Raw genomic sequence first — 14,319 nt, forward strand, 5'->3', positions numbered from 1 at the left:
ATGATGTATCCTCACTGTTAGACGAGCACAATGCTAGATCTGATGGATGGAAGAAATGTGTCAGGGTGAAGATTAATACACTCTTTGGTTGTGACTTGTGACTCACAGGGTAAACTTCATTCTCTCTTTGATGGTACAGATCCAAGATCTGCATTTTTCCTCTCCCATTTTGGTCCTGGTTTATAGCACAGAAGCTTGTAATAATGACTCTAGAGCTTTTGATAGCTGGATCAGAACCCTTCACTTCAGTCTGTTCCAACACATCTAAATAAATAGTCACTTTTGTATGCCACAGCTGTGCACAAGACTTTCTTCTGGAGATGGTTTGCTACCCTTTGGCTAGATAACCAATGAGAACTTGATAGTGTTTGCTCCTTTCACGCCTCTGGCAGTGCACATTGTACAATATCTTCTTCGAGTGCCCTATGGCTGAAGGGTTAAACAACAGCTGTCTGAAAAAACAAAGGCATTAATATTTTATTTCCCTGTTACAGTTTCATACTGATTTCTCTTAAAATGCCATCTCGTTCATCATCCCTGCCCACCCATGTTTCAGTAGCACTGTGAAAAGGCCCCTTGGGAAGCAACAGGATGGTATCTTAATGGGAGGGCTGCAGCTTAGCTTCCTAACGCGTGGATACAGGTGATACTGGCAGGAGCATATTTTTACAAGCATAACTGATACTGTAGGAAAGAAAATGCACAAATTCCAGGTTTTAAAGCACTTCCTTAGGCACACTAGATCTAGGCAGGGTTTTTTGCTGTGGCCACTTATTCTGTATCAGTTATCATCAAGTAGGTTCTTGGCACCTCCTTCAAGAGCTACTCGTACTTGTATTTCCTTGGGAGAAGAACCAGTCAGAGTGAGAATCAAAGCCCTCTAGCCGCTTGTGGCCACTTGTGCCTCAACACATGGGCTGTGTTCTGCCCAGGACACCACAGGTCTAAGCAGAAATGGGTTTTTATCTTATTTTATTTTGGTTAGCAAAGAGACAGTAAGCTCAAAATACATTTTGTGGGGAAATACAAAAGGCAGCCAAGGAGAGCCTGAAGGCAGGGCTAGAGCTGAAAGAAGGCCTGGAGTTTCAGCAGTTTATCCCCTGCCTGACTCCAGCAAGGGCTCCAGTCTGGCCAGTGGCAGCACCAGCAGCAAAGAAGATAGTCAATGCCAGGTCCCTTGCAAAGCTGAAAGTTGCAAAGGAGGCCTCTCCAGGTGCAGAAGCATTCATAAATTTCTAGATAGATGCTTTGGGAATGTTAAAAGGTCACCCTGTTCACTTATACCCTTGTTGGGTTTTTTTGTTGTTTTGTGGTTTGTTTTTTTTTTTTTCTTTTTTTTTTTTTTCTTCTTTTATGTCTTTTACCTGGAGTCCTGGATCTTTATGATTTGATTTAAATTTTATCTTTCTAGGAACTGCATTAACTCTAATTACAGTCTTCTTTATCACTATTCATTATTACATATTTGGTGAGCAGGGAGCAGGAAAAAATAGAGAAATTGTTAGAGGCTGTTTAGAGTGGGAACTACTGCGATGGTCATTAGAAGGGAAATGTGGTATTTTGTCTGTGAAGTCTGTCAGAATGAGGCCAGAGACAAGTGAGCAATAATGAGGCTCCTGAAACCCGTCTGCAGGTGTGTAGCAGTAAAATAACAGGCAGGTGCAGAGAGCGAGTCTTTAATCACAGTCTTGGCAGGGATCTTGTTCAGGGTCTGCCCTGTTTGGCTTCTGTGCAAAGGAGAACTTTTAGTGGCAAAGGACTCAAACACGAACTGCAACTTCTCCTTGTGCACCACAGATTCTTTTATTTCTTTCTTTTCAATGTACCACCATCCCAGAAAGCGGAAGGCTTGTTCCTAATAGCAGGAATAAATGACTGTGTCCTTTTCCTTGTGAGAGTAGTTGGCTCTAATCTAGAGATAAATGCCTATGTCAACATTTTCCATAAATACTGCAACTGCAAAAAAAAAAAAAAAAGGGTTTTCAGACCAATTTGTTTTAGCAACAGTTGTGATTTATTTTGGATTCCTTACCAGTAAGTATTTGAGCAGGTTAAGTAACCTTTGTGTCACATTCAAGGACAATGCAAGGTCCCAGACAGCCTTGGAAATGAGTGGGAAAAAGGTATTTCTAACATTGCAGAATTTCAAGTGTTTAGTTTAATTAGTGTATACCAAATTAGGACAAAGATCAAAAGTATCAACATCTGTGATCTGGGAAAAGTGAATGGGAAAATAAGTTTGCAGCAAGAAAAGATTGCCATATCATGGGACATATACAGGGGGACAAAGCATCCAAGTGATCCAGAACTGTGATTTTCCATCCTTGTGCTCTGAAGATGCACCTCTGACTACTGAGCTGAAGCAGCTCATCTTCCTGCCCTCCCCAGCAGAGCCATCCCAGCCCTGCCGGTCTTTCCTCTGAAAAATGTTAACCCTCTCTCTTTCCCCTCCCAACTGCCTCCATTTACCCTCGATAAAACTCCCAATTTCAAACAAGGAAAAGTTTTGTTTGAAACCAGGGCGATGAGGAAATGATGATTAGCTCAAATCATAAGCTCCTGTGCCAGAAATTCAGAACATACTGAAAAAAACTATACCTATAGCTTGTGTGTCCAGCCAAAACTAACCAGCCCAGCTCCACGGCTGAATTTCAGCAACCACAGTCCAGACGTACTGGCTGTGGTGAACTCTCAGACAATAACTACTTTTAGCTATTACTAAACACAAAAATTTAATTAGTGAGTACTCATGTTAAGACAACTGCAAGTCACCTGTTGACAGCTGGTCAAGGGAAGAGTGATGAATTATCCCATTCATTTGTTCAGCCCAAGCTGCACAGCACATCAGTCTGCTGCCTTTAGCAACCAAACCTGGAGCCTCTGCTGCAGCTTCAAGTTGCTGACCTGAAGATCCATGGCAAGACCTACATAGGATTATGCAAAAAATTGTCACTTGTATACCTCTGTCACAAAGCCCCTCTTTGGATGGCTGCCATTTGCATCACTTTTTTTTCCACAAGTTTTTGTTAGTGAAACTCCGTAGTTCAACTGTTCCCAGTTTCCTGAATCTTAACTGTACTACAGTACTTGGTGACCTGACAAGACTAGGGCTTTTAAGCCAGCCATTTTCCCTTCCTAACTTATTTGTGGGCATCTTCAGAGTCTTCTAAAGATGGATGTCATGATGGTTTGTGAGTCTTAGTGTATTCAGGCAATCAAGGGATGATGCAGCCTCTTGCCATCAGGAATGACGAGGGCTAAAGCCCCCAGATTTGCTGTGAAGCAGCAAGTGAAGACTTCACAGTGGCAGAGAGACTGCCTTAACTGGCAAGCTGTCAGGTACTCGGGTGTGAACCTTTCTCTCTGCTGCATTAAGCTTTGAGGAGGGCCTGTTGCAAGCTGAGGCAAAACTAACATGGCTATCTGATCGACAGGGAAGATCTATACCTCTACACCCATCCATATGGGCATGAAACTCACCGCATGCCTTGCGCAGGGGATTCTTGGAGCTGCTGTGAATTGGTCTAAGCAGCAAGTAGTTCAGACCCCCTACATGTTTAAGCCTAAAGGGCGCTGCAGGAGTCTTCTGTGTGGTCTAGCATCTACGACATTATTAGTAGGGGTTATGCTTGTCCTGCTGGCTTGTTTGCAGGAAGAGCTGTGTGGTCTTCACGGCGCTCTTTGAAGTTACTGCAGAGTCACGAGGACACAATTAAGATGAGCTCAGAAAGGCTGATTTCAGGTGAACCTAGAACATTTGGGAGGATAAGTCTCAGTGCTTGCTGCATTCCTCATGCAAAAAAGACGGAGAACACCTGATAAATTATAGCCGTGCCTGAACAGTAGTGTGCAAAAACATTTTAGCTGAGATAAATCTCAGCTAGCAAACAGCTCTCAGAGGCAATGAAGTAAAAGCTCAGACTACCTGTGTGTGAATTATGGCAGACTAGTGTATGCTTGCTGTGCTTCTGGGGCAAGCAAAAGAACATATTTACCAGGCTGGAATCTAAAATCTTTGTGTAGTTTTGATTTTTTTAACATTCAGCTGATTAGGGTGTAATACACGTTTTCAGGTCCCTTCTCTGCTCCAGAATTTCTGTCATCTCTTGGGAAACTCATTTGTCTTCTCCACATGCTTCATATTCAGTGAGGATGTCAGCACCACAGTGGGCCAAAACCTCGGAGGTGCTCCCACTAAGCTTATGGGAGCCACAGAAGTTTTAAATACTTTGCTTTGTATTATTTTTCTGTTGCTAAGTTGAATGTAACCATCAGTCATATTGGTACCTCATTTCATAATATAATAAATGATAACCCCTCTTCAAAAGAAAACTTCCAGCAGGATTGACTTGTGACCAGCTCTCAGTTCTCTCTACTGCTCCCACCTGCCCATCATTTCTCACAGACCACATTGGATCAAAGTAGTTCCTTGGCAAACTTAGGGGAAGGGAAGGGAAGTTGTGATGTCCAAAGGAAGGTAATAAAAGGTGTGCGTGTAGCACAGGGAGAAGTAGATGCTATTTGCTAGCTGGGGTTCAGTATAGCAGCAGAAAGGAAGTAGCTGTTTTTGAAGAGTAGTATTTTAAGTATGTCGGTCCTGCAGCGTCAGGCAGAGAAAGACTTGAAGGTATTAGGATAAAATGGGATTGTTTGGCAAACTTTCTCAGACAAGCAAAAGGAAAGAGAAACGTTAGCAGTGGCTCTTGAACTTTGTCAGATTGTGCAACCTAGTTAAAAACAAGGGGAAAAACACTTCCATAGCTACCCCACGCAGATTTAGGAGCGTCGGTCACTGGTCAAGATATACAGCTTAGGCTCCATGATGTTTCTGACCAATTTTTATGAGGATAAATTTATACATATATATACCTTTAAATATATATATATATAACATTTTTCTCCATTTCTGCTCCTCTCTAATTTCTCTGATTATCGTCTCTCAGAGGCTGTCTCTCCTACCTAATACAGGGCATATGCATGCAAGAAGTATTTTTTTTCTGAAGTGAAAGCTTGCATTATAGATTATTTTGTAAGACAATCTCAAGAAATGATATCAAGTATTAATAAAACCCGCTTATTGATATTAGCATAAATGCAAAGCCAAGTAATATTATCAGTATCGATGCTGGAACAGTTCCATCACATGCTCTTCACATCTCTGTTTATCTCTTTCAGGTGATCTCAAAGAAAAATGCTCAAGGGGAATTCAGGGACCAGAGATTTAATGGTTGCAGTTTTATAGTCTTTATCAGACCATCAAGGCTGTAATAGAAAGATAGGAGTTATCATCTCCAAACGTTTTGTCATCTCGATCAACCTTCGAGGGAAAATCATCGCAAGAGAGCCTCTGGTAAGTCTGAATTAATCCAGATTTGTAAAACATTAAATAATTTGTGTTATGTTAACACCTGCAAACTCTAGTCACAGGTCAGGAATTTGCTGTGATAAATAAGAAATCAAAATGAAAAGCAAGTTGTTTTCAAAAAAAAAAAACGCCAACAAACAAACCAACCAGCCTGAAAGGGTGGTGTGTTATCTAGGCCAATTCATGTATGTGTTTGTTGAATAGCATGATTACACTAAGCTCATGCGATGTGCAGAGTCAACCGCATCTTTTCAGCAAGCTGGAAGCTCTAAAAATTGAGATAATCCCAGTTAAAAACCTGTGGAACAGGGGACTTGGAGAATGTACATGTCAGCATGCGTCTAGGTGGTTTGAGTAAGACAAAGTGGTCGTTAGGACTGGAAATGATTGGTCATTAGGAATGTCTGTCTTAAGCCTCCTCTCCTGACAATGTGTACTAAACACTATAATGCGGTAAATACTTGTTGTGGACCTTAGCACAATAACTATTTAATGTGTAGATTTAATTAATTTGCATCTGTTTATTGTATTTAGTGGGAAGAGGTTGGAAAGATTTCAGAAAGAGAAGTACAGCTGGGATTCTGAGGGCTTTGCAGCCCTGACTGTATCAGTGCCATACTGGAGTACTTTAGGATATCTGGTCCTTCCTGAGCTGCAGAGTTCAGAGCTGCCTTGCTGTGACTCTGTCCCCGTTTGGCTAAAACAGAATGTGAGCTAACTCAGGTTGTGGCCACAACAGCCGAGAGGGACAGGCACTTCAAAGGATCAGTTCTGCTGAAGCGTTATCTGTGAGTGTGTACTACATCCCCTGTACTAGCCATCCAAAACAGAGGTCTGCTTGTATCAGGACTGTCCATGTTGATACAATGTTGCTGTGGAAGCATGCTTACTGTGCGCTCGGCTGGGTATTGCGCATCTGGTCAAGGTCTTGAGCTTTATTTCTCTTTCGCCTGATTTGGGACTTCAGAAGCATTTTACTCAGTATTAAGCCCAGGGCTATCTTTGTTCCATGAGGCTGCCCCAGCTGGAACCTGTTGCTGGTTGACACAGTCAGATCTTATATTGAGACTATTATATTCTTTGGCATATTACACTGCGTTTACATCTTTTAATTCACCCCAGCAAACAGATGGGTTGTTTTAAGAACCATGTGTAAGAGCTTTCATTAAAACCATTAAAGGACACCAGATGGGGATGCAGAACACAGCAACAGGGCTGCTTGCTACCACGTTGGGCTTCTTGAGACACAGTCAGAGGTGCATAGCTCTTGCCATTCTACTTCTGTTCTGTTCTAAACTTGTCTGCATTCTGGCATTATGGTGTCCCAAACATTTCTGGATTTGAGCTGCTACTTCTTGCCAAGCAGGGTGAAATGCAAATGGATTTCTTCATCTGAGTTTTCCAGATCCTATCATTTAAAAATACGCTTGGTATGGCAAATATGATTTTAGTAGGTGTGTTTTACAGCAAAGTGTCAAATGAAGTAGAAATTAAAGTTTTCTGTTTGTTTGTTTATTTTCCAAAAGGTCCACTCTCAAGTTTTGCCTTTAAGTAAGCTAAGAGAAAAGGACTTTTCTTAGGATTTTCAGTGCTAGAGTAACTTTAAGAGGTAAAACTCATCAGTGTCACTGAGGTGTTCTCAAGTATGCTATCTATACTAGCACCTTAAGTATACTAGTGTCTAGAGAGTATGCCAGTGGTCTTAAAAAAATAGAGGAATAAGTTTCAGAAGGAAAGTAGGTTAGTGGATCTAGTAAATCTTGACCTATTTGATTCAGATGTTCAGCTGAAACTGGTTCAAAAAACTCTGATCTGTGGACTTCGGGCTGGAAGTTTTGTGAAATGGATTCTCCTATTAGGAGTTTCTCCTGCCACATCCGTTCCTGAAAGAGTGCCAAAACCTTTGGGACAGTGTCACAGCTGTTTGGTTTTTCTTATTTATGAGTTTAACATCTGCTAGAGTGACTGCAGTAATTAATAAAAAAATTAGCAGTATTTATTATGGTACACCACAGGGCCATAGGAGCTGTTTCTGTATGCCTGTTGTTGACTAACAGTTTTAGCTAGATTTCTAGGGCACATTTAGAAATAACAAAACAGTTGTTTTTTTTTTGTCAGGTATCAGTCTTTCCTTTAGGAAAATACACAGTGTTTTACTTCAATATTATACAAAGGTAATATGTTGTCTTTTGTTTTGAAATTATAACCTGAAAAACGGCCTAAATTTTAAGAGATTTTAAGAAGAGTTAAGTAACCTGGAAGAAAACTAAATAAAAAATCAAGGTTGTGAACATAAATTTGTTTTTAACATTTTCTAAGAGGAAAAAGTCCTTTGTTTAGGTTCAAAATCTGCTTTAGCCCAAGGATAACATAACTGTATTTTCCAATATCTACAGATATTTGCTTCAGATTCTTTTATAACTTGGTAGTAAAATGTTTTATTGTATCTTATTTCAATTTCTCTATGTGATGAATAATACAACCACTTGTTTATGTTGAATTTTGCATGTCTTAAGGCAGCTGGAGAGTCTGATCAACTCAGCCTTTGCTACAGGTCTCGTTCCCTGGCTGGTTTTTCCCCTGTGCACCTACCCTCAGCTGATTCTCCTGACACCTAATGTCAGACTAAACATCCCTGTGTAACCTCATGGGAGGCAAAGTGCTCTGTGGATTCCAGTCTGATAGGAAGAGAAATATTTAAATACCTGTTGGCTCTAGTTCTGCAGTTTAATAAATCAGTGGACTTTCAGGTTTTAGCTTTAAATGAAAATCTGTAATGTACTTCAGAAACTTACAGCACTGAACTATGCAGGCTTTTCTAAAGCTAAAACTTCAGCTCTGGAGGTCACCTATTTTGCCCATCAGCCTATTTTGAGTATTTTACGACTCTAGATGCTGTTTTCTTCCTTCACTATCTGAAATTCCTGTCTTCAGACTAGCCCGGACAGTGTGAGCTGAGAGTCCCAGCTGCTCTCTCACCAGGAGCACATTCAAGCAGATCTGCATCCGCACAAGCAAGCGTGTAAACACAAAGGCTAGCACGCAGACCTTACCTCCTGGTGAACTCTGCCATTTGCTAATTTATCCCTCTTCTAAGTTTTCTCTTGTTTGCCACCTTCTGTGATTTCTTCCTTTAAAGCCTGTGTGGCCTGGCTTCTAAATTCAGAGTGATCTTCTAATACAGCAGTTTCACCTCCAGCTTTGAACATAAATCAGCAGAAAGGTCTCACAGGTTCCTTATGCTCTGTTATGGGAAGGAAGGAGGAATAGAGCAGATACTGAGCTAATGTTATCAAGCTGCCTAAAGTGAGAGAAGAGAATGATAAGAGAAAGCATTGTATTTATGGTTTCTGGCATGTACAATAGCACAAGTCCTATTTGAATTCTTCAGAAATTAGTATCAGATGACTTAGGAACTTCTGGCATATTTGTATCTTAAGTGGTTACAGATAATTTTGCTCAGGCTTTCCTTCAGTTGTTGCATGTGCTACTTTCTGTTGTTTGAAGGCAGGTTGGGGGAGTCCACAAATTCTTGGAGGACTGGAAAAAAAAATCCTGCTCTCACGGGGACTGAGTATCAACAGAGAAGCAGATCCTACCTGAGATCAGTGGTAGCCTCTCCTCCACGCGCGTGTGTGTGTCTGTAAGATCGTGTGGAAAGTTTTGTCTGTATGACTACTCAGTCTGATGTTGCCATTACTTTACAAATATGCGTGACCTTGCTGCCACCATGTATGATGTGGATATGGTAGACATCTGGTGAGGTAAAGGGTCAGCTTCAAATTAACATAGTTTTTGTCTTCAGTCTGGGTTCTTGCATGAAGCACCTGAATGTGGACTTTATAAATGGTGGAGAAAACAAAAAAAAAAGGTAATATAAAAATTACCTTTAGTAATTTTAAGGCATTGCTGTCATCAGAGCACTGTGAAAACCTTGGTACAAAGGTGCCCCAGCAGCTCAGAGGGTGTGTTTCCTTGCTGCTTTTTATTTGTTTGAGTTTGCCTGCATCTGGCCTGAGAGCTAAGCCCATGCCACGGCGGGCAGACTGGGCGTTTTGGACATTAAACCTTCCCCTCCCCTTGTGCAACCTGCTGCATGGTGATCCTGGCAAGCTGCGGGTGGGCACTGACCTGGGTGTCTGCGGGCAGTCCTGCCGCTACCCTGCCTGTGCTACAGGTTTGCCTGAGCTCTTCTCCGGGCACTTATGTACACGTGTAGGAGCAGCCTGGCTCTGACTGACATTTTGCTGGGCTTCCTGGCGAACCTCCACCATGCTCCAGCTGCAGTCGGTGCAGCTGCTTGTCCTGCAGCCTGCCAGCAAACAGGTGGGAGCGTCTGCAGCCTGGCAGAAAGCGGGCTGCGATCACACAGGGCTGTGCAAGCACCGCAGCAGGGACCACCTGCCTCCTGGCAGGGCAGGGAGCCTTCCCTGCTGCCCACGCCATGGCCTCGCCAGGCTCCCACAGTTTCCAGCCCTGGCTTTGGCAAAGGATGCTCTTCTGCCTGATCCTTGCGGTTATGGGTTGGGTCAGCCGTAGAAGCAGCAGTGGTTTTCAACCTCCCTGAGGTCTCCTGAGTCCTAAGGGAATAATAACTCATTGGGATGGTTGGAACTTGACAGGGACCTGGAGGTTTATTACTGTAATTCCCTGGCAGTATCTTTCACCCTTGGGGCAGGACAAGTAGGAGTTTCGCCCACAACAGGAGTCAGAAATCTTCTCCTACAGGAAACACCCAGGCCAAAAGGCCTCCATCCACACTAGTTCTTTGGGAGCAACTCACTTCAGGTTCAGGGAATCTCTAACCTAAGAAAGAGACCTGCTAAATGGATTTGTTACTCGTGGGCTCTCCTGGCTGTATCATTAGCATTTCCATTGATCAAAAGATCAGATGAAGAGATGAATAAAAGTAAACAAGTGAATAAATCTTTGCATTTAGAAATAATGATGGTTGGGGAAATCCCCCTCTATTCTTAATCACCAACGCTAAAAGATGTTGAGGCAGATTCTCCTTGACATTGAGTCAGTGTTATCTTGACACAAAGGCAGAGAAAATAGAAAATTGCTTTGTGTGAGTATTTTATATCCAGGCTGTTATGAACGATGATGGGTGACTACAGAATCAGGGTGTCTTATTCAATTTTATGGGAATACCCATCTCATTCTCGTAAAAAATAATTGTTAACATATATAATTTGACTAGATGACTCAGCTCCTCTTACAGATTTTATGTTATGGTGAAATCAGTTCTAAATATATTGTATGTTCTGTAAGCATTGCCTCTTACATGGTTTCAAGGAAAGCTCTTCTGTCCTGATGGAGACCAACTCTGTCCTCAGCAAGGCTTGTCTTAGATGTACCGCTGTCGTCTTCATGATCATCTTACTCACACATGCTTTCTCGTGCAGCTAAGAAAATGTCAGTGGGGAAATAGTGGAGAAAGACAAGGTGCCGAATGTAGGTTTACAGGTTACTACACAATGTACTGAAGACTGTTGAAATCGTAGGATGAAGTTCTGTGTATAAGTGCTATCGTTCAGATTACCGGTTCAGACTTCATTTTGGAACATTCTGATTTCTGGTTGTTCACTTCTGTGCATTCAGTTGTGTTTTTTGTTTTTTTTTTTTTTTTAAGTTGTCTGTTGATTCAGTATAGGCTACAGGTAATACTATCAAGGGCCCTAGATTGTGTAGGGTCATATGAAGCAGAAGCCACCTTAGGGCTGAATCCTATTGCTCTTCTCCGTGACTTGAACTGTGACAACCTGTATGCTTAATGCTCTGGTGCATAATCCGTGTTGCAAGGTGTGGGGCACAGTGCCTAGATCATGCTCAGTTAATACCTTTAAAAGTTCCTAAATACCCTATGGGCATCTGAAGAAATCATCTCTGTTTCTTCAGTTTCTTTTAACAAGAACGCTAATATAATCCATGTTAGAGTTCAGTGAAAGTTATTTGGCTTGCTTGTTAGCATGTGTGAATAAATGTGTATATCATTTGCACAAGAAATGCAGGTTAATGTTTACAGTATACATTGAAATACATGTAACTAGTAACTTGTATCTTCAAACTGTCCTACAAAAATGTATAGATATGTAGTGTGTGTGTGTGTGTGTGCATTTTTACTAGGAACACGTCCTTCAGTGTTTCTGTGAGTTCAGTGGGTTGAATGAAACACCCATGAAAGCTTGCCAGCTATGCTGACGCAAGCTCCAGGCCCATCCTATAAACATTTACGCTTCTGAGTAACTTCAGTCACGTACAGACGCTGGGACGAAAGAGACCTCATGGGTCACTGCTTCCAGTCCGGTAGTATGACAGCAAGTCGTGTAGTGCTTCTCAGAGAATGGCCAAGCTTTATTTTAATGCTTCCTGAGTTTTCGCTTTTCATCACTTGTACTGGAAAGCTTTTCCATTACCTTGTTCAGTTGCAAGTTAAAAACTCTTGCCTCATTTTCAGCCTCAGGTTAGTCATGGACAGTTTCTACCAGTTTGTCCTTGTGTCAATATTGGAAGTACCTCTTCTTCCTCCCTGATGTTTACCCAATGAGACTGATTGCTCAGCTGAAGTTATTTATGGGCATTTGCAGCTTTGGGTCCTTGGGGTGGATGTTCACATGTATTTTACTTACATACAGATAAACAAGCAGAATGACTTGACAAGCCAACCCTGTCAGAGTAATTAAAACAAAGCAGGATCCTGCAGTAAATGAGATAAGGATTGTCTCTGAAACAAGTGTCCATCAGTGTGCAGCTATTTCTGGGCAATTGCAGGAGGCTAGCTTAGGAGCTCTGTGATGTGTATCAGGACAAGTCTCCTGCTTGCAAAAAGCACAGCGTGCCACAGTCATCATGAAAGAGGATATCTGAGTCTGTCCCTTATTTTTCTAGCAATCAATCTATGTCAGCTGGCAGAGCCATTCATTTCAACTTTGGGTCTGAACTGAAGGGATGACTTGCACTTCGGTATTCTTCACTCCATGTTGGTATTTATCGTGTTTGCTGTGAGTGAGGCAGAATGAGGAGAGTTGGACCCTCTTTTCCCACCTGCCCCTGTCCAGTCACTGACAGCACCCAGCACAGGGCAGATCCTTGCTTCTTGTGGCGCTGTCAAAACGTGGAGGAGAGGAAGGCAAATACTGTATTTCATAGGAATTGGCCACCCAACTTCTCTATCCCTTCTCTGGGGGTTACAGAGATGTGAGAACATGCAGGCTGAGAGCTGGTAAAGCAATGAGTTACACGAGAGGAAGGAAGGGGGCAGAAGTCTTATGGTGATGACAAGGGAGTAAAAGCTGACATAGGAGGTCATACGCACATGGGGGGGGCCCAGGAATCACCACATCAGCTAACAGTCTTAGCAAGGAAACCAGAGACTGAATGGGACACATCTTTGTGACATGGGACACATCTATGCTCTCCATAAAACAGGCTTGATTTGCCATCTTCTAGCTTGCTCCCAATACCTGGATATACGAGATGGGCTTATGCCAAGAACACTGCACTAGTGTATTTAATTTGCATTTAATTCATTCAGTATTTTAAAACACAGATTCCTAATTAAATAATTTTAAAAGACTGGAAATTGAACTGAAAAATAATATGGATAGAAAGACATTTTTCTGTAAGAGGACTGAGGAAGGAAGCTTCCGATAACTGGGTGTAGTTTCTGCTGGCTGCCCAGATTCGATTGTGAGTACTCAGAAAGTTGTTGCTGGTGCAGCAATACTGAAGGTGACATTTTGGACAGCACTGCAATACACTTGGAATAACCCCTTAATAAAATGAAATGAGATTTTCATAAGAATGTTGGCATTGCAAACCTGCTCGCTGTAGCTCTATTAGAAAGTTGTTGGCAGTTCTGCAATGCCAGGTGATTTGTGCAGCAACTTGTAACAGCAGTTAAGCAATGGAGTCAGGTGCCCTTCCCTGAGGCGACAGATGAATCACCGAGTTACAGGCAGAGAAAAGAGATTGGGAGCAGAGAGGATACACACTAGTGAAGAAGAGAGATGGGAGAAGTTGGGGTGGACAGTGATCAGCGAGCCCAGAGAATGCACCTTGGTGTTTCTGTGTTGAGCAAAATGTAAATAGTGGTGACTGGAGGATAAAGATCGGGACCCCAGTTCAGAAATTGTTTGGGCAAGCATCAGTTGAGAGTAGCCTAGCAATGGATATCAGTGGAGTTTCATTGATTAAAAAAAATGTTGTGAGGTCAGAAGAAGGCCCCCCAGTTGTTCCAGTCCCTGGTCTCTAAATGAAGCCTCCTTTGTCAGCCACCTGTAGCTTCCTGACGTTCCCAGTTTAAATCACCTGTATGAAGTTCAACTGTGTCACCATAATTATTGGTAGTATTCATGAAGCTTTGTTGCAACCTATTCTTATGACAGCTAGATAGCACAGAAAGCATACCTTATATTTTTCCTCCACAACTCTACATAGCCTGGGTTTTCCTGGCAGATCGTGCAGGGATTTTCAAACGAAATGTGATCTGTGTTGTAACTTCACAGCTTCAGAGTCACAGGATGGGATATTTTAAACCTATTTTGCAGTCGTACTGCATTGTCAAGTAGCTGGTTGTGGCACACTTCATTAATCCAGCCATGCTGATGCTCTGACAATGACAATTCATGTGACAAAACAGCCACTACCATCGCAGGCAGTGGAGTAGCAGAACGAAGGCTGGAGCTGGGCATGGACCTAGCTGGATGCCTACAGTTGTGCCTCCAAGTGCATCCTTGCACACCTTTGTTTAGTTCAGGCTTTAGTTCAAGTGTCTCTATTCCCTGTTGATGGGGACGTGTATGTGAGAATTGTTTCACTTTCAATGCAGTTACCAAGGGCAGTACAAGCATTGAACAAAAGTGTAAAATATGGGGTGACTGCCCGGGCTGGGGTTGTCTCAGAAAAATTGCAAAAAAATTCATTTTGTCCAGCCCTGTGCTGATACGCCT

The 14,319-nt window shown here is 42.3% G+C and overlaps 1 long non-coding RNA gene across 2 annotated transcripts in view; it reads left to right on the forward strand.

Annotated features, from left to right (window-relative positions):
* The window catches only part of LOC121066812, a 139,513-nt gene that overhangs the window by 9,715 nt on the left and 115,479 nt on the right, over nucleotides 1-14,319 (forward strand). For both annotated transcript variants that reach the window (XR_005817974.1, XR_005817973.1), the window contains exon 2: nucleotides 5,176-5,350. This is a non-coding gene — a long non-coding RNA (uncharacterized LOC121066812). The remainder of the gene's footprint in view (nucleotides 1-5,175; nucleotides 5,351-14,319) is intronic.

This window comes from Cygnus olor, chromosome 3, assembly GCF_009769625.2.
Source record: "Cygnus olor isolate bCygOlo1 chromosome 3, bCygOlo1.pri.v2, whole genome shotgun sequence".
Taxonomy (NCBI): Eukaryota; Metazoa; Chordata; class Aves; order Anseriformes; family Anatidae; genus Cygnus; species Cygnus olor.